This window comes from Amaranthus tricolor, chromosome 4 (assembly GCF_026212465.1).
Source record: "Amaranthus tricolor cultivar Red isolate AtriRed21 chromosome 4, ASM2621246v1, whole genome shotgun sequence".
Classification (NCBI taxonomy): domain Eukaryota; kingdom Viridiplantae; phylum Streptophyta; class Magnoliopsida; order Caryophyllales; family Amaranthaceae; genus Amaranthus; species Amaranthus tricolor.
Window position 1 is genome coordinate 17552419 of NC_080050.1, and position 16392 is coordinate 17568810.

A 16392-nucleotide genomic window follows, 5' to 3' on the forward strand; every position below is an offset into this window, starting at 1 on the left:
TTCGCAATCGAGACCCCTTATTTCGAGCCTTCTTCTTCCCAAATACTGTTTTTCACCCTCCCGGTATTGTCCGATTCACAAAAGAGTCCGCCGGCTGTAAAAGCCAGGTGAACTCGCAACAAAAAAACGACGAAGTATTTAAGAAATCCGCGCAACACTTGGAAATCAATAGGCCATCCACGCCGGGCACGCTTCCGCGGGGAGTTCCGACGGGATCCGGTGCAATTTCCGCTTACACGAACGCACCGATGCACGCCTCTTTCGAACAGTTCGTTCGCATGCGCATCGACCCGCCTCAATGGGTCCTAACTTTCGAGTGCCCGTGAATTCGAGGTCGGGACCCGGTTGCGAGTTATAATTTTATAAATAAAATTACTTCCGAGGATTATATTACCATAATCACTGAAATGGCTCTTGCTCAAGTGTAGCGGAAACAAAAAAAAAATTAAAAAAAAAAAAGAACGGAAAAAAGGGGTGCAACACGAGGACTTCCCAGGAGGTCACCCATCCTAGTACTACTCTCGCCCAAGCACGCTTAACTGCGGAGTTCTGATGGGATCCGGTGCATTAGTGCTGGTATGATCGCACCCGTTCATTCACCGTAACAATTTGATTACATGCGCGTTGCCGCCCAAAAGTAAAAACCAGAGCATTCCGAAGCTCGTAAATTCGCAACCGAGACCCCTTATTTCGAGCCTTCTTCTTCCCAAATACTGTTTTTTCACCCTATCGATATTGTCCGATTCACAAAAGAGTCCGCCGGCTGTAAAAGCCAGGTGAACTCGCAACAAAAAAACGACGAAGTATTTAAGAAATCCGCGCCACACTCGGAAATCAATAGGCCATCCACGCCGGGCACGCTTCCGCGGGGAGTTCCGACGGGATCCGGTGCAATTTCCGCTTACACGAACGCACCGATGCACGCCTCTTTCGAACAGTTCGTTCGCATGCGCATCGACCCGCCTCAACGGGTCCTAACTTTCGAGTGCTCGTGAATTCGAGGTCGGGACCCGGTTGCGAGTTATAATTTTATAAATAAAATTACTTCCGAGGATTATATTACCATAATCACTGAAATGGCTCTTGCTCAAGTGTAGCGGAAACAAAAAAAAAATTAAAAAAAAAAAAGAACGGAAAAAGGGGTGCAACACGAGGACTTCCCAGGAGGTCACCCATCCTAGTACTACTCTCGCCCAACATCGCTTAACTGCGGAGTTCTGATGGGATCCGGTGCATTAGTGCTGGTATGATCGCACCCGTTCATTCACCGTAACAATTTGATTACATGCGCGTTGCCGCCCAAAAGTAAAAACCAGAGCATTCCGAAGCTCGTAAATTCGCAATCGAGACCCCTTATTTCGAGCCTTCTTCTTCCCAAATACTGTTTTTTCACCCTATCGATATTGTCCGATTCACAAAAGAGTCCGCCGGCTGTAAAAGCCAGGTGAACTCGCAACAAAAAAACGACGAAGTATTTAAGAAATCCGCGCAACACTTGGAAATCAATAGGCCATCCACGCCGGGCACGCTTCCGCGGGGAGTTCCGACGGGATCCGGTGCAATTTCCGCTTACACGAACGCACCGATGCACGCCTCTTTCGAACAGTTCGTTCGCATGCGCATCGACCCGCCTCAACGGGTCCTACCTTTCGAGTGCCCGTGAATTCGAGGTCGGGACCCGGTTGCGAGTTATAATTTTATAAATAAAATTACTTCCGAGGATTATATTACCATAATCACTGAAATGGCTCTTGCTCAAGTGTAGCGGAAACAAAAAAAAAAAAAAATTAAAAAAAAAAAAGAACGGAAAAAGGGGTGCAACACGAGGACTTCCCAGGTGGTCACCCATCCTAGTACTACTCTCGCCCAAGCACGTTTAACTGCGGAGTTCTGATGGGATCCGGTGCATTAGTGCTGGTATGATCGCACCCGTTCATTCACCGTAACAATTTGATTACATGCGCGTTGCCGCCCAAAAGTAAAAAACCAGAGCATTCCGAAGCTCGTAAATTCGCAACCGAGACCCCTTATTTCGAGCCTTCTTCTTCCCAAATACTGTTTTTCATCCTCCCGGTATTGTCCGATTCACAAAAGAGTCCGCCGGCTGTAAAAGCCAGGTGAACTCGCAACAAAAAAACGACGAAGTATTTAAGAAATCCGCGCAACACTTGGAAATCAATAGGCCATCCACGCCGGGCACGCTTCCGCGGGGAGTTCCGACGGGATCCGGTGCAATTTCCGCTTACACAAACGCACCGATGCACGCCTCTTTCGAACAGTTCGTTCGCATGCGCATCGACCCGCCTCAACGGGTCCTACCTTTCGAGTGCCCGTGAATTCGAGGTCGGGACCCGGTTGCGAGTTATAATTTTATAAATAAAATTACTTCCGAGGATTATATTACCATAATCACTGAAATGGCTCTTGCTCAAGTGTAGCGGAAACAAAAAAAAAATTAAAAAAAAAAAAGAACGGAAAAAGGGGTGCAACACGAGGACTTCCCAGGAGGTCACCCATCCTAGTACTACTCTCGCCCAAGCACGCTTAACTGCGGAGTTCTGATGGGATCCGGTGCATTAGTGCTGGTATGATCGCACCCGTTCATTCACCGTAACAATTTGATTACATGCGCGTTGCCGCCCAAAAGTAAAAACCAGAGCATTCCGAAGCTCGTAAATTCGCAACCGAGACCCCTTATTTCGAGCCTTCTTCTTCCCAAATACTGTTTTTTCACCCTATCGATATTGTCCGATTCACAAAAGAGTCCGCCGGCTGTAAAAGCCAGGTGAACTCGCAACAAAAAAACGACGAAGTATTTAAGAAATCCGCGCAACACTTGGAAATCAATAGGCCATCCACGCCGGGCACGCTTCCGCGGGGAGTTCCGACGGGATCCGGTGCAATTTCCGCTTACACGAACGCACCGATGCACGCCTCTTTCGAACAGTTCGTTCGCATGCGCATCGACCCGCCTCAACGGGTCCTACCTTTCGAGTGCCCGTGAATTCGAGGTCGGGACCCGGTTGCGAGTTATAATTTTATAAATAAAATTACTTCCGAGGATTATATTACCATAATCACTGAAATGGCTCTTGCTCAAGTGTAGCGGAAACAAAAAAAAAAAAAAATTAAAAAAAAAAAGAACGGAAAAAGGGGTGCAACACGAGGACTTCCCAGGTGGTCACCCATCCTAGTACTACTCTCGCCCAAGCACGTTTAACTGCGGAGTTCTGATGGGATCCGGTGCATTAGTGCTGGTATGATCGCACCCGTTCATTCACCGTAACAATTTGATTACATGCGCGTTGCCGCCCAAAAGTAAAAAACCAGAGCATTCCGAAGCTCGTAAATTCGCAACCGAGACCCCTTATTTCGAGCCTTCTTCTTCCCAAATACTGTTTTTCATCCTCCCGGTATTGTCCGATTCACAAAAGAGTCCGCCGGCTGTAAAAGCCAGGTGAACTCGCAACAAAAAAACGACGAAGTATTTAAGAAATCCGCGCAACACTTGGAAATCAATAGGCCATCCACGCCGGGCACGCTTCCGCGGGGAGTTCCGACGGGATCCGGTGCAATTTCCGCTTACACGAACGCACCGATGCACGCCTCTTTCGAACAGTTCGTTCGCATGCGCATCGACCCGCCTCAACGGGTCCTACCTTTCGAGTGCCCGTGAATTCGAGGTCGGGACCCGGTTGCGAGTTATAATTTTATAAATAAAATTACTTCCGAGGATTATATTACCATAATCACTGAAATGGCTCTTGCTCAAGTGTAGCGGAAACAAAAAAAAAATTAAAAAAAAAAAAGAACGGAAAAAGGGGTGCAACACGAGGACTTCCCAGGAGGTCACCCATCCTAGTACTACTCTCGCCCAAGCACGCTTAACTGCGGAGTTCTGATGGGATCCGGTGCATTAGTGCTGGTATGATCGCACCCGTTCATTCACCGTAACAATTTGATTACATGCGCGTTGCCGCCCAAAAGTAAAAACCAGAGCATTCCGAAGCTCGTAAATTCGCAACCGAGACCCCTTATTTCGAGCCTTCTTCTTCCCAAATACTGTTTTTTCACCCTATCGATATTGTCCGATTCACAAAAGAGTCCGCCGGCTGTAAAAGCCAGGTGAACTCGCAACAAAAAAACGACGAAGTATTTAAGAAATCCGCGCAACACTTGGAAATCAATAGGCCATCCACGCCGGGCACGCTTCCGCGGGGAGTTCCGACGGGATCCGGTGCAATTTCCGCTTACACGAACGCACCGATGCACGCCTCTTTCGAACAGTTCGTTCGCATGCGCATCGACCCGCCTCAACGGGTCCTACCTTTCGAGTGCCCGTGAATTCGAGGTCGGGACCCGGTTGCGAGTTATAATTTTATAAATAAAATTACTTCCGAGGATTATATTACCATAATCACTGAAATGGCTCTTGCTCAAGTGTAGCGGAAACAAAAAAAAAAAAAAATTAAAAAAAAAAAAGAACGGAAAAAGGGGTGCAACACGAGGACTTCCCAGGTGGTCACCCATCCTAGTACTACTCTCGCCCAAGCACGTTTAACTGCGGAGTTCTGATGGGATCCGGTGCATTAGTGCTGGTATGATCGCACCCGTTCATTCACCGTAACAATTTGATTACATGCGCGTTGCCGCCCAAAAGTAAAAAACCAGAGCATTCCGAAGCTCGTAAATTCGCAACCGAGACCCCTTATTTCGAGCCTTCTTCTTCCCAAATACTGTTTTTCATCATCCCGGTATTGTCCGATTCACAAAAGAGTCCGCCGGCTGTAAAAGCCAGGTGAACTCGCAACAAAAAAACGACGAAGTATTTAAGAAATCCGCGCAACACTTGGAAATCAATAGGCCATCCACGCCGGGCACGCTTCCGCGGGGAGTTCCGACGGGATCCGGTGCAATTTCCGCTTACACGAACGCACCGATGCACGCCTCTTTCGAACAGTTCGTTCGCATGCGCATCGACCCGCCTCAACGGGTCCTACCTTTCGAGTGCCCGTGAATTCGAGGTCGGGACCCGGTTGCGAGCTATAATTTTATAAATAAAATTACTTCCGAGGATTATATTACCATAATCACTGAAATGGCTCTTGCTCAAGTGTAGCGGAAACAAAAAAAAAATTAAAAAAAAAAAAGAACGGAAAAAGGGGTGCAACACGAGGACTTCCCAGGAGGTCACCCATCCTAGTACTACTCTCGCCCAAGCACGCTTAACTGCGGAGTTCTGATGGGATCCGGTGCATTAGTGCTGGTATGATCGCACCCGTTCATTCACCGTAACAATTTGATTACATGCGCGTTGCCGCCCAAAAGTAAAAACCAGAGCATTCCGAAGCTCGTAAATTCGCAACCGAGACCCCTTATTTCGAGCCTTCTTCTTCCCAAATACTGTTTTTTCACCCTATCGATATTGTCCGATTCACAAAAGAGTCCGCCGGCTGTAAAAGCCAGGTGAACTCGCAACAAAAAAAACGACGAAGTATTTAAGAAATCCGCGCAACACTTGGAAATCAATAGGCCATCCACGCCGGGCACGCTTCCGCGGGGAGTTCCGACGGGATCCGGTGCAATTTCCGCTTACACGAACGCACCGATGCACGCCTCTTTCGAACAGTTCGTTCGCATGCGCATCGACCCGCCTCAACGGGTCCTACCTTTCGAGTGCCCGTGAATTCGAGGTCGGGACCCGGTTGCGAGTTATAATTTTATAAATAAAATTACTTCCGAGGATTATATTACCATAATCACTGAAATGGCTCTTGCTCAAGTGTAGCGGAAACAAAAAAAAAATTAAAAAAAAAAAGAACGGAAAAAGGGGTGCAACACGAGGACTTCCCAGGAGGTCACCCATCCTAGTACTACTCTCGCCCAAGCACGCTTAACTGCGGAGTTCTGATGGGATCCGGTGCATTAGTGCTGGTATGATCGCACCCGTTCATTCACCGTAACAATTTGATTACATGCGCGTTGCCGCCCAAAAGTAAAAACCAGAGCATTCCGAAGCTCGTAAATTCGCAACCGAGACCCCTTATTTCGAGCCTTCTTCTTCCCAAATACTGTTTTTTCACCCTATCGATATTGTCCGATTCACAAAAGAGTCCGCCGGCTGTAAAAGCCAGGTGAACTCGCAACAAAAAAACGACGAAGTATTTAAGAAATCCGCGCAACACTTGGAAATCAATAGGCCATCCACGCCGGGCACGCTTCCGCGGGGAGTTCCGACGGGATCCGGTGCAATTTCCGCTTACACGAACGCACCGATGCACGCCTCTTTCGAACAGTTCGTTCGCATGCGCATCGACCCGCCTCAACGGGTCCTACCTTTCGAGTGCCCGTGAATTCGAGGTCGGGACCCGGTTGCGAGCTATAATTTTATAAATAAAATTACTTCCGAGGATTATATTACCATAATCACTGAAATGGCTCTTGCTCAAGTGTAGCGGAAACAAAAAAAAAATTAAAAAAAAAAAAGAACGGAAAAAGGGGTGCAACACGAGGACTTCCCAGGAGGTCACCCATCCTAGTACTACTCTCGCCCAAGCACGCTTAACTGCGGAGTTCTGATGGGATCCGGTGCATTAGTGCTGGTATGATCGCACCCGTTCATTCACCGTAACAATTTGATTACATGCGCGTTGCCGCCCAAAAGTAAAAACCAGAGCATTCCGAAGCTCGTAAATTCGCAACCGAGACCCCTTATTTCGAGCCTTCTTCTTCCCAAATACTGTTTTTTCACCCTATCGATATTGTCCGATTCACAAAAGAGTCCGCCGGCTGTAAAAGCCAGGTGAACTCGCAACAAAAAAAACGACGAAGTATTTAAGAAATCCGCGCAACACTTGGAAATCAATAGGCCATCCACGCCGGGCACGCTTCCGCGGGGAGTTCCGACGGGATCCGGTGCAATTTCCGCTTACACGAACGCACCGATGCACGCCTCTTTCGAACAGTTCGTTCGCATGCGCATCGACCCGCCTCAACGGGTCCTACCTTTCGAGTGCCCGTGAATTCGAGGTCGGGACCCGGTTGCGAGTTATAATTTTATAAATAAAATTACTTCCGAGGATTATATTACCATAATCACTGAAATGGCTCTTGCTCAAGTGTAGCGGAAACAAAAAAAAAATTAAAAAAAAAAAGAACGGAAAAAGGGGTGCAACACGAGGACTTCCCAGGAGGTCACCCATCCTAGTACTACTCTCGCCCAAGCACGCTTAACTGCGGAGTTCTGATGGGATCCGGTGCATTAGTGCTGGTATGATCGCACCCGTTCATTCACCGTAACAATTTGATTACATGCGCGTTGCCGCCCAAAAGTAAAAACCAGAGCATTCCGAAGCTCGTAAATTCGCAACCGAGACCCCTTATTTCGAGCCTTCTTCTTCCCAAATACTGTTTTTTCACCCTATCGATATTGTCCGATTCACAAAAGAGTCCGCCGGCTGTAAAAGCCAGGTGAACTCGCAACAAAAAAACGACGAAGTATTTAAGAAATCCGCGCAACACTTGGAAATCAATAGGCCATCCACGCCGGGCACGCTTCCGCGGGGAGTTCCGACGGGATCCGGTGCAATTTCCGCTTACACGAACGCACCGATGCACGCCTCTTTCGAACAGTTCGTTCGCATGCGCATCGACCCGCCTCAACGGGTCCTACCTTTCGAGTGCCCGTGAATTCGAGGTCGGGACCCGGTTGCGAGCTATAATTTTATAAATAAAATTACTTCCGAGGATTATATTACCATAATCACTGAAATGGCTCTTGCTCAAGTGTAGCGGAAACAAAAAAAAAATTAAAAAAAAAAAAGAACGGAAAAAGGGGTGCAACACGAGGACTTCCCAGGAGGTCACCCATCCTAGTACTACTCTCGCCCAAGCACGCTTAACTGCGGAGTTCTGATGGGATCCGGTGCATTAGTGCTGGTATGATCGCACCCGTTCATTCACCGTAACAATTTGATTACATGCGCGTTGCCGCCCAAAAGTAAAAACCAGAGCATTCCGAAGCTCGTAAATTCGCAACCGAGACCCCTTATTTCGAGCCTTCTTCTTCCCAAATACTGTTTTTTCACCCTATCGATATTGTCCGATTCACAAAAGAGTCCGCCGGCTGTAAAAGCCAGGTGAACTCGCAACAAAAAAACGACGAAGTATTTAAGAAATCCGCGCAACACTTGGAAATCAATAGGCCATCCACGCCGGGCACGCTTCCGCGGGGAGTTCCGACGGGATCCGGTGCAATTTCCGCTTACACGAACGCACCGATGCACGCCTCTTTCGAACAGTTCGTTCGCATGCGCATCGACCCGCCTCAACGGGTCCTACCTTTCGAGTGCCCGTGAATTCGAGGTCGGGACCCGGTTGCGAGTTATAATTTTATAAATAAAATTACTTCCGAGGATTATATTACCATAATCACTGAAATGGCTCTTGCTCAAGTGTAGCGGAAACAAAAAAAAAATTAAAAAAAAAAAGAACGGAAAAAGGGGTGCAACACGAGGACTTCCCAGGAGGTCACCCATCCTAGTACTACTCTCGCCCAAGCACGCTTAACTGCGGAGTTCTGATGGGATCCGGTGCATTAGTGCTGGTATGATCGCACCCGTTCATTCACCGTAACAATTTGATTACATGCGCGTTGCCGCCCAAAAGTAAAAACCAGAGCATTCCGAAGCTCGTAAATTCGCAACCGAGACCCCTTATTTCGAGCCTTCTTCTTCCCAAATACTGTTTTTTCACCCTATCGATATTGTCCGATTCACAAAAGAGTCCGCCGGCTGTAAAAGCCAGGTGAACTCGCAACAAAAAAACGACGAAGTATTTAAGAAATCCGCGCAACACTTGGAAATCAATAGGCCATCCACGCCGGGCACGCTTCCGCGGGGAGTTCCGACGGGATCCGGTGCAATTTCCGCTTACACGAACGCACCGATGCACGCCTCTTTCGAACAGTTCGTTCGCATGCGCATCGACCCGCCTCAACGGGTCCTACCTTTCGAGTGCCCGTGAATTCGAGGTCGGGACCCGGTTGCGAGTTATAATTTTATAAATAAAATTACTTCCGAGGATTATATTACCATAATCACTGAAATGGCTCTTGCTCAAGTGTAGCGGAAACAAAAAAAAAAAATAATAAAAAAAAAAGAACGGAAAAAGGGGTGCAACACGAGGACTTCCCAGGTGGTCACCCATCCTAGTACTACTCTCGCCCAAGCACGCTTAACTGCGGAGTTCTGATGGGATCCGGTGCATTAGTGCTGGTATGATCGCACCCGTTCATTCACCGTAACAATTTGATTACATGCGCGTTGCCGCCCAAAAGTAAAAAACCAGAGCATTCCGAAGCTCGTAAATTCGCAACCGAGACCCCTTATTTCGAGCCTTCTTCTTCCCAAATACTGTTTTTCATCCTCCCGGTATTGTCCGATTCACAAAAGAGTCCGCCGGCTGTAAAAGCCAGGTGAACTCGCAACAAAAAAACGACGAAGTATTTAAGAAATCCGCGCAACACTTGGAAATCAATAGGCCATCCACGCCGGGCACGCTTCCGCGGGGAGTTCCGACGGGATCCGGTGCAATTTCCGCTTACACGAACGCACCGATGCACGCCTCTTTCGAACAGTTCGTTCGCATGCGCATCGACCCGCCTCAACGGGTCCTACCTTTCGAGTGCCCGTGAATTCGAGGTCTGGACCCGGTTGCGAGCTATAATTTTATAAATAAAATTACTTCCCAGGATTATATTACCATAATCACTGAAATGGCTCTTGCTCAAGTGCAGCGGAAACAAAAAAAAAATAAAATAAAAAAAAAAAGAACGGAAAAAGGGGTGCAACACGAGGACTTCCCAGGAGGTCACCCATCCTAGTACTACTCTCGCCCAAGCACGCTTCACTGCGGAGTTCTGATGGGATCCGGTGCATTAGTGCTGGTATGATCGCACCCGTTCATTCACCGTAACAATTTGATTACATGCGCGTTGCCGCCCAAAAGTAAAAATCCAGAGCATTCCGAAGCTCGTAAATTCGCAACCGAGACCCCTTATTTCGAGCCTTCTTCTTCCCAAATACTGTTTTTCACCCTCCCGGTATTGTCCGATTCACAAAAGAGTCCGCCGGCTGTAAAAGCCAGGTGAACTCGCAACAAAAAAACGACGAAATATTTAAGAAATCCGCGCAACACTTGGAAATCAAGAGGCCATCCACGCCGGGCACGCTTCCGCGGGGAGTTCCGACGGGATCCGGTGCAATTTCCGCTTACGCGAACGCACCGATGCACGCCTCTTTCGAACAGTTCGTTCGCATGCGCATCGACCCGCCTCAACGGGTCCTACCTTTCGAGTGCCCGTGAATTCGAGGTCGGGACCCGGTTGCGAGCTATAATTTTATAAATAAAATTACTTCCAAGGATTATATTACCATAATCACTGAAATGGCTCTTGCTCAAGTGCAGCGGAAACAAAAAAAAAAAAAATTAAAAAAAAAAAAAAAGAACGGAAAAAGGGGTGCAACACGAGGACTTCCCAGGAGGTCACCCATCCTAGTACTACTCTCGCCCAAGCACGCTTAACTGCGGAGTTCTGATGGGATCCGGTGCATTAGTGCTGGTATGATCGCACCCGTTCAATCACCGTAACAATTTGATTACATGCGCGTTGCCGCCCAAAAGTAAAAATCCAGAGCATTCCGAAGCTCGTAAATTCGCAACCGAGACCCCTTATTTCGAGCCTTCTTCTTCCCAAATACTGTTTTTCACCCTCCCGGTATTGTCCGATTCACAAAAGAGTCCGCCGGCTGTAAAAGCCAGGTGAACTCGCAACAAAAAAACGACGAAATATTTAAGAAATCCGCGCAACACTTGGAAATCAAGAGGCCATCCACGCCGGGCACGCTTCCGCGGGGAGTTCCGACGGGATCCGGTGCAATTTCCGCTTACGCGAACGCACCGATGCACGCCTCTTTCGAACAGTTCGTTCGCATGCGCATCGACCCGCCTCAACGGGTCCTACCTTTCGAGTGCCCGTGAATTCGAGGTCGGGACCCGGTTGCGAGCTATAATTTTATAAATAAAATTACTTCCAAGGATTATATTACCATAATCACTGAAATGGCTCTTGCTCAAGTGCAGCGGAAACAAAAAAAAAAAAAAATTAAAAAAAAAAAAAAAGAACGGAAAAAGGGGTGCAACACGAGGACTTCCCAGGAGGTCACCCATCCTAGTACTACTCTCGCCCAAGCACGCTTAACTGCGGAGTTCTGATGGGATCCGGTGCATTAGTGCTGGTATGATCGCACCCGTTCAATCACCGTAACAATTTGATTACATGCGCGTTGCCGCCCAAAAGTAAAAATCCAGAGCATTCCGAAGCTCGTAAATTCGCAACCGAGACCCCTTATTTCGAGCCTTCTTCTTCCCAAATACTGTTTTTCACCCTCCCGGTATTGTCCGATTCACAAAAGAGTCCGCCGGCTGTAAAAGCCAGGTGAACTCGCAACAAAAAAACGACGAAATATTTAAGAAATCTGCGCAACACTTGGAAATCAAGAGGCCATCCACGCCGGGCACGCTTCCGCGGGGAGTTCCGACGGGATCCGGTGCAATTTCCGCTTACGCGAACGCACCGATGCACGCCTCTTTCGAACAGTTCGTTCGCATGCGCATCGACCCGCCTCAACGGGTCCTACCTTTCGAGTGCCCGTGAATTCGAGGTCTGGACCCGGTTGCGAGCTATAATTTTATAAATAAAATTACTTCCAAGGATTATATTACCATAATCACTGAAATGGCTCTTGCTCAAGTGCAGCGGAAACAAAAAAAAAATAAAATAAAAAAAAAAAAAGAACGGAAAAAGGGGTGCAACACGAGGACTTCCCAGGAGGTCACCCATCCTAGTACTACTCTCGCCCAAGCACGTTTCACTGCGGAGTTCTGATGGGATCCGGTGCATTAGTGCTGGTATGATCGCACCCGTTCATTCACCGTAACAATTTGATTACATGCGCGTTGCCGCCCAAAAGTAAAAATCCAGAGCATTCCGAAGCTCGTAAATTCGCAACCGAGACCCCTTATTTCGAGCCTTCTTCTTCCCAAATACTGTTTTTCACCCTCCTGGTATTGTCCGATTCACAAAAGAGTCCGATTCACAAAAGAACTCGCAACAAAAAAACGACGAAATATTTAAGAAATCCGCGCAACACTTGGAAATCAAGAGGCCATCCACGCCGGGCACGCTTCCGCGGGGAGTTCCGACGGGATCCGGTGCAATTTCCGCTTACGCGAACGCACCGATGCACGCCTCTTTCGAACAATTCGTTCGCATGCGCATCGACCCGCCTCAACGGGTCCTACCTTTCGAGTGCCCGTGAATTCGAGGCCGGGGCCCGGTTGCGAGTTATAATTTTATAAATAAAATTACTTCCAAGGATTATATTACCATAATCACTGAAATGGCTCTTGCTCAAGTGCAGCGGAAACAAAAAAAAAAAAAAATTAAAAAAAAAAAAAAAGAACGGAAAAAGGGGTGCAACACGAGGACTTCCCAGGAGGTCACCCATCCTAGTACTACTCTCGCCCAAGCACGCTTAACTGCGGAGTTCTGATGGGATCCGGTGCATTAGTGCTGGTATGATCGCACCCGTTCAATCACCGTAACAATTTGATTACATGCGCGTTGCCGCCCAAAAGTAAAAAACCAGAGCATTCCGAAGCTCGTAAATTCGCAACCGAGACCCCTTATTTCGAGCCTTCTTCTTCCCAAATACTGTTTTTCACCCTCCTGGTATTGTCCGATTCACAAAAGAGTCCGATTCACAAAAGAACTCGCAACAAAAAAACGACGAAATATTTAAGAAATCCGCGCAACACTTGGAAATCAAGAGGCCATCCACGCCGGGCACGCTTCCGCGGGGAGTTCCGACGGGATCCGGTGCAATTTCCGCTTACGCGAACGCACCGATGCACGCCTCTTTCGAACAGTTCGTTCGCATGCGCATCGACCCGCCTCAACGGGTCCTACCTTTCGAGTGCCCGTGAATTCGAGGTCGGGACCTGGTTGCGAGCTATAATTTTATAAATAAAATTACTTCCAAGGATTATATTACCATAATCACTGAAATGGCTCTTGCTCAAGTGCAGCGGAAACAAAAAAAAAAAAAAAATTAAAAAAAAAAAAAAAGAACGGAAAAAGGGGTGCAACACGAGGACTTCCCAGGAGGTCACCCATCCTAGTACTACTCTCGCCCAAGCACGCTTAACTGCGGAGTTCTGATGGGATCCGGTGCATTAGTGCTGGTATGATCGCACCCGTTCATTCACCGTAACAATTTGATTACATGCGCGTTGCCGCCCAAAAGTAAAAACCAGAGCATTCCGAAGCTCGTAAATTCGCAACCGAGACCCCTTATTTCGAGCCTTCTTCTTCCCAAATACTGTTTTTTCACCCTATCGATATTGTCCGATTCACAAAAGAGTCCGCCGGCTGTAAAAGCCAGGTGAACTCGCAACAAAAAAACGACGAAGTATTTAAGAAATCCGCGCAACACTTGGAAATCAATAGGCCATCCACGCCGGGCACGCTTCCGCGGGGAGTTCCGACGGGATCCGGTGCAATTTCCGCTTACACGAACGCACCGATGCACGCCTCTTTCGAACAGTTCGTTCGCATGCGCATCGACCCGCCTCAACGGGTCCTACCTTTCGAGTGCCCGTGAATTCGAGGTCGGGACCCGGTTGCGAGTTATAATTTTATAAATAAAATTACTTCCGAGGATTATATTACCATAATCACTGAAATGGCTCTTGCTCAAGTGTAGCGGAAACAAAAAAAAAATTAAAAAAAAAAAGAACGGAAAAAGGGGTGCAACACGAGGACTTCCCAGGAGGTCACCCATCCTAGTACTACTCTCGCCCAAGCACGCTTAACTGCGGAGTTCTGATGGGATCCGGTGCATTAGTGCTGGTATGATCGCACCCGTTCATTCACCGTAACAATTTGATTACATGCGCGTTGCCGCCCAAAAGTAAAAACCAGAGCATTCCGAAGCTCGTAAATTCGCAACCGAGACCCCTTATTTCGAGCCTTCTTCTTCCCAAATACTGTTTTTTCACCCTATCGATATTGTCCGATTCACAAAAGAGTCCGCCGGCTGTAAAAGCCAGGTGAACTCGCAACAAAAAAACGACGAAGTATTTAAGAAATCCGCGCAACACTTGGAAATCAATAGGCCATCCACGCCGGGCACGCTTCCGCGGGGAGTTCCGACGGGATCCGGTGCAATTTCCGCTTACACGAACGCACCGATGCACGCCTCTTTCGAACAGTTCGTTCGCATGCGCATCGACCCGCCTCAACGGGTCCTACCTTTCGAGTGCCCGTGAATTCGAGGTCGGGACCCGGTTGCGAGCTATAATTTTATAAATAAAATTACTTCCAAGGATTATATTACCATAATCACTGAAATGGCTCTTGCTCAAGTGCAGCGGAAACAAAAAAAAAAAAAAATTAAAAAAAAAAAAAAGAACGGAAAAAGGGGTGCAACACGAGGACTTCCCAGGAGGTCACCCATCCTAGTACTACTCTCGCCCAAGCACGCTTAACTGCGGAGTTCTGATGGGATCCGGTGCATTAGTGCTGGTATGATCGCACCCGTTCAATCACCGTAACAATTTGATTACATGCGCGTTGCCGCCCAAAAGTAAAAATCCAGAGCATTCCGAAGCTCGTAAATTCGCAACCGAGACCCCTTATTTCGAGCCTTCTTCTTCCCAAATACTGTTTTTCACCCTCCCGGTATTGTCCGATTCATAAAAGAGTCCGCCGGCTGTAAAAGCCAGGTGAACTCGCAACAAAAAAACGACGAAATATTTAAGAAATCTGCGCAACACTTGGAAATCAAGAGGCCATCCACGCCGGGCACGCTTCCGCGGGGAGTTCCGACGGGATCCGGTGCAATTTCCGCTTACGCGAACGCACCGATGCACGCCTCTTTCGAACAGTTCGTTCGCATGCGCATCGACCCGCCTCAACGGGTCCTACCTTTCGAGTGCCCGTGAATTCGAGGTCTGGACCCGGTTGCGAGCTATAATTTTATAAATAAAATTACTTCCAAGGATTATATTACCATAATCACTGAAATGGCTCTTGCTCAAGTGCAGCGGAAACAAAAAAAAAATAAAATAAAAAAAAAAAAAGAACGGAAAAAGGGGTGCAACACGAGGACTTCCCAGGAGGTCACCCATCCTAGTACTACTCTCGCCCAAGCACGTTTCACTGCGGAGTTCTGATGGGATCCGGTGCATTAGTGCTGGTATGATCGCACCCGTTCATTCACCGTAACAATTTGATTACATGCGCGTTGCCGCCCAAAAGTAAAAATCCAGAGCATTCCGAAGCTCGTAAATTCGCAACCGAGACCCCTTATTTCGAGCCTTCTTCTTCCCAAATACTGTTTTTCACCCTCCTGGTATTGTCCGATTCACAAAAGAGTCCGATTCACAAAAGAACTCGCAACAAAAAAACGACGAAATATTTAAGAAATCCGCGCAACACTTGGAAATCAAGAGGCCATCCACGCCGGGCACGCTTCCGCGGGGAGTTCCGACGGGATCCGGTGCAATTTCCGCTTACGCGAACGCACCGATGCACGCCTCTTTCGAACAATTCGTTCGCATGCGCATCGACCCGCCTCAACGGGTCCTACCTTTCGAGTGCCCGTGAATTCGAGGCCGGGGCCCGGTTGCGAGTTATAATTTTATAAATAAAATTACTTCCAAGGATTATATTACCATAATCACTGAAATGGCTCTTGCTCAAGTGCAGCGGAAACAAAAAAAAAAAAAAAATTAAAAAAAAAAAAAAAGAACGGAAAAAGGGGTGCAACACGAGGACTTCCCAGGAGGTCACCCATCCTAGTACTACTCTCGCCCAAGCACGCTTAACTGCGGAGTTCTGATGGGATCCGGTGCATTAGTGCTGGTATGATCGCACCCGTTCAATCACCGTAACAATTTGATTACATGCGCGTTGCCGCCCAAAAGTAAAAAACCAGAGCATTCCGAAGCTCGTAAATTCGCAACCGAGACCCCTTATTTCGAGCCTTCTTCTTCCCAAATACTGTTTTTCACCCTCCTGGTATTGTCCGATTCACAAAAGAGTCCGATTCACAAAAGAACTCGCAACAAAAAAACGACGAAATATTTAAGAAATCCGCGCAACACTTGGAAATCAAGAGGCCATCCACGCCGGGCACGCTTCCGCGGGGAGTTCCGACGGGATCCGGTGCAATTTCCGCTTACGCGAACGCACCGATGCACGCCTCTTTCGAACAGTTCGTTCGCATGCGCATCGACCCGCCTCAACGGGTCCTACCTTTCGAGTGC

The 16392-nt window shown here is 47.9% G+C and overlaps 24 non-coding genes across 24 annotated transcripts; all 24 read right to left on the reverse strand.

Annotated features, from left to right (window-relative positions):
• Positions 1-471: 471 nt before the first annotated feature.
• On the reverse strand, positions 472-590 carry LOC130811744 (5S ribosomal RNA). The gene has a single exon (XR_009041368.1). It is a non-coding gene; the product is annotated as a 5S ribosomal RNA (ribosomal RNA).
• A 549-nt stretch (positions 591-1139) lies between these two features.
• On the reverse strand, positions 1140-1258 carry LOC130811904 (5S ribosomal RNA). Its single transcript, XR_009041520.1, has one exon. It is a non-coding gene; the product is annotated as a 5S ribosomal RNA (ribosomal RNA).
• A 554-nt stretch (positions 1259-1812) lies between these two features.
• LOC130811747 (5S ribosomal RNA) lies at positions 1813-1931 on the reverse strand. The gene has a single exon (XR_009041371.1). It is a non-coding gene; the product is annotated as a 5S ribosomal RNA (ribosomal RNA).
• A 549-nt stretch (positions 1932-2480) lies between these two features.
• On the reverse strand, positions 2481-2599 carry LOC130811859 (5S ribosomal RNA). Its single transcript, XR_009041479.1, has one exon. It is a non-coding gene; the product is annotated as a 5S ribosomal RNA (ribosomal RNA).
• A 553-nt stretch (positions 2600-3152) lies between these two features.
• LOC130811748 (5S ribosomal RNA) lies at positions 3153-3271 on the reverse strand. The gene has a single exon (XR_009041372.1). It is a non-coding gene; the product is annotated as a 5S ribosomal RNA (ribosomal RNA).
• A 549-nt stretch (positions 3272-3820) lies between these two features.
• LOC130811972 (5S ribosomal RNA) lies at positions 3821-3939 on the reverse strand. The gene has a single exon (XR_009041582.1). It is a non-coding gene; the product is annotated as a 5S ribosomal RNA (ribosomal RNA).
• Positions 3940-4493: 554 nt separating this feature from the next.
• On the reverse strand, positions 4494-4612 carry LOC130811749 (5S ribosomal RNA). Its single transcript, XR_009041373.1, has one exon. It is a non-coding gene; the product is annotated as a 5S ribosomal RNA (ribosomal RNA).
• Positions 4613-5161: 549 nt separating this feature from the next.
• LOC130812005 (5S ribosomal RNA) lies at positions 5162-5280 on the reverse strand. The gene has a single exon (XR_009041612.1). It is a non-coding gene; the product is annotated as a 5S ribosomal RNA (ribosomal RNA).
• Positions 5281-5829: 549 nt separating this feature from the next.
• On the reverse strand, positions 5830-5948 carry LOC130812016 (5S ribosomal RNA). The gene has a single exon (XR_009041623.1). It is a non-coding gene; the product is annotated as a 5S ribosomal RNA (ribosomal RNA).
• Positions 5949-6497: 549 nt separating this feature from the next.
• Positions 6498-6616, reverse strand: LOC130812028 (5S ribosomal RNA). The gene has a single exon (XR_009041634.1). It is a non-coding gene; the product is annotated as a 5S ribosomal RNA (ribosomal RNA).
• A 549-nt stretch (positions 6617-7165) lies between these two features.
• On the reverse strand, positions 7166-7284 carry LOC130812039 (5S ribosomal RNA). Its single transcript, XR_009041645.1, has one exon. It is a non-coding gene; the product is annotated as a 5S ribosomal RNA (ribosomal RNA).
• Positions 7285-7833: 549 nt separating this feature from the next.
• Positions 7834-7952, reverse strand: LOC130812051 (5S ribosomal RNA). The gene has a single exon (XR_009041656.1). It is a non-coding gene; the product is annotated as a 5S ribosomal RNA (ribosomal RNA).
• A 548-nt stretch (positions 7953-8500) lies between these two features.
• On the reverse strand, positions 8501-8619 carry LOC130812062 (5S ribosomal RNA). Its single transcript, XR_009041667.1, has one exon. It is a non-coding gene; the product is annotated as a 5S ribosomal RNA (ribosomal RNA).
• Positions 8620-9170: 551 nt separating this feature from the next.
• LOC130811708 (5S ribosomal RNA) lies at positions 9171-9289 on the reverse strand. Its single transcript, XR_009041337.1, has one exon. It is a non-coding gene; the product is annotated as a 5S ribosomal RNA (ribosomal RNA).
• Positions 9290-9841: 552 nt separating this feature from the next.
• LOC130811754 (5S ribosomal RNA) lies at positions 9842-9960 on the reverse strand. Its single transcript, XR_009041378.1, has one exon. It is a non-coding gene; the product is annotated as a 5S ribosomal RNA (ribosomal RNA).
• Positions 9961-10516: 556 nt separating this feature from the next.
• LOC130812074 (5S ribosomal RNA) lies at positions 10517-10635 on the reverse strand. The gene has a single exon (XR_009041679.1). It is a non-coding gene; the product is annotated as a 5S ribosomal RNA (ribosomal RNA).
• Positions 10636-11192: 557 nt separating this feature from the next.
• Positions 11193-11311, reverse strand: LOC130812086 (5S ribosomal RNA). The gene has a single exon (XR_009041690.1). It is a non-coding gene; the product is annotated as a 5S ribosomal RNA (ribosomal RNA).
• A 554-nt stretch (positions 11312-11865) lies between these two features.
• Positions 11866-11984, reverse strand: LOC130811777 (5S ribosomal RNA). The gene has a single exon (XR_009041400.1). It is a non-coding gene; the product is annotated as a 5S ribosomal RNA (ribosomal RNA).
• Positions 11985-12532: 548 nt separating this feature from the next.
• Positions 12533-12651, reverse strand: LOC130812098 (5S ribosomal RNA). The gene has a single exon (XR_009041701.1). It is a non-coding gene; the product is annotated as a 5S ribosomal RNA (ribosomal RNA).
• Positions 12652-13200: 549 nt separating this feature from the next.
• LOC130812109 (5S ribosomal RNA) lies at positions 13201-13319 on the reverse strand. The gene has a single exon (XR_009041712.1). It is a non-coding gene; the product is annotated as a 5S ribosomal RNA (ribosomal RNA).
• Positions 13320-13867: 548 nt separating this feature from the next.
• LOC130812121 (5S ribosomal RNA) lies at positions 13868-13986 on the reverse strand. Its single transcript, XR_009041723.1, has one exon. It is a non-coding gene; the product is annotated as a 5S ribosomal RNA (ribosomal RNA).
• Positions 13987-14542: 556 nt separating this feature from the next.
• On the reverse strand, positions 14543-14661 carry LOC130812133 (5S ribosomal RNA). Its single transcript, XR_009041734.1, has one exon. It is a non-coding gene; the product is annotated as a 5S ribosomal RNA (ribosomal RNA).
• Positions 14662-15215: 554 nt separating this feature from the next.
• Positions 15216-15334, reverse strand: LOC130811778 (5S ribosomal RNA). Its single transcript, XR_009041401.1, has one exon. It is a non-coding gene; the product is annotated as a 5S ribosomal RNA (ribosomal RNA).
• Positions 15335-15883: 549 nt separating this feature from the next.
• Positions 15884-16002, reverse strand: LOC130812144 (5S ribosomal RNA). The gene has a single exon (XR_009041745.1). It is a non-coding gene; the product is annotated as a 5S ribosomal RNA (ribosomal RNA).
• Between the last annotated feature and the right edge of the window lie 390 nt (positions 16003-16392).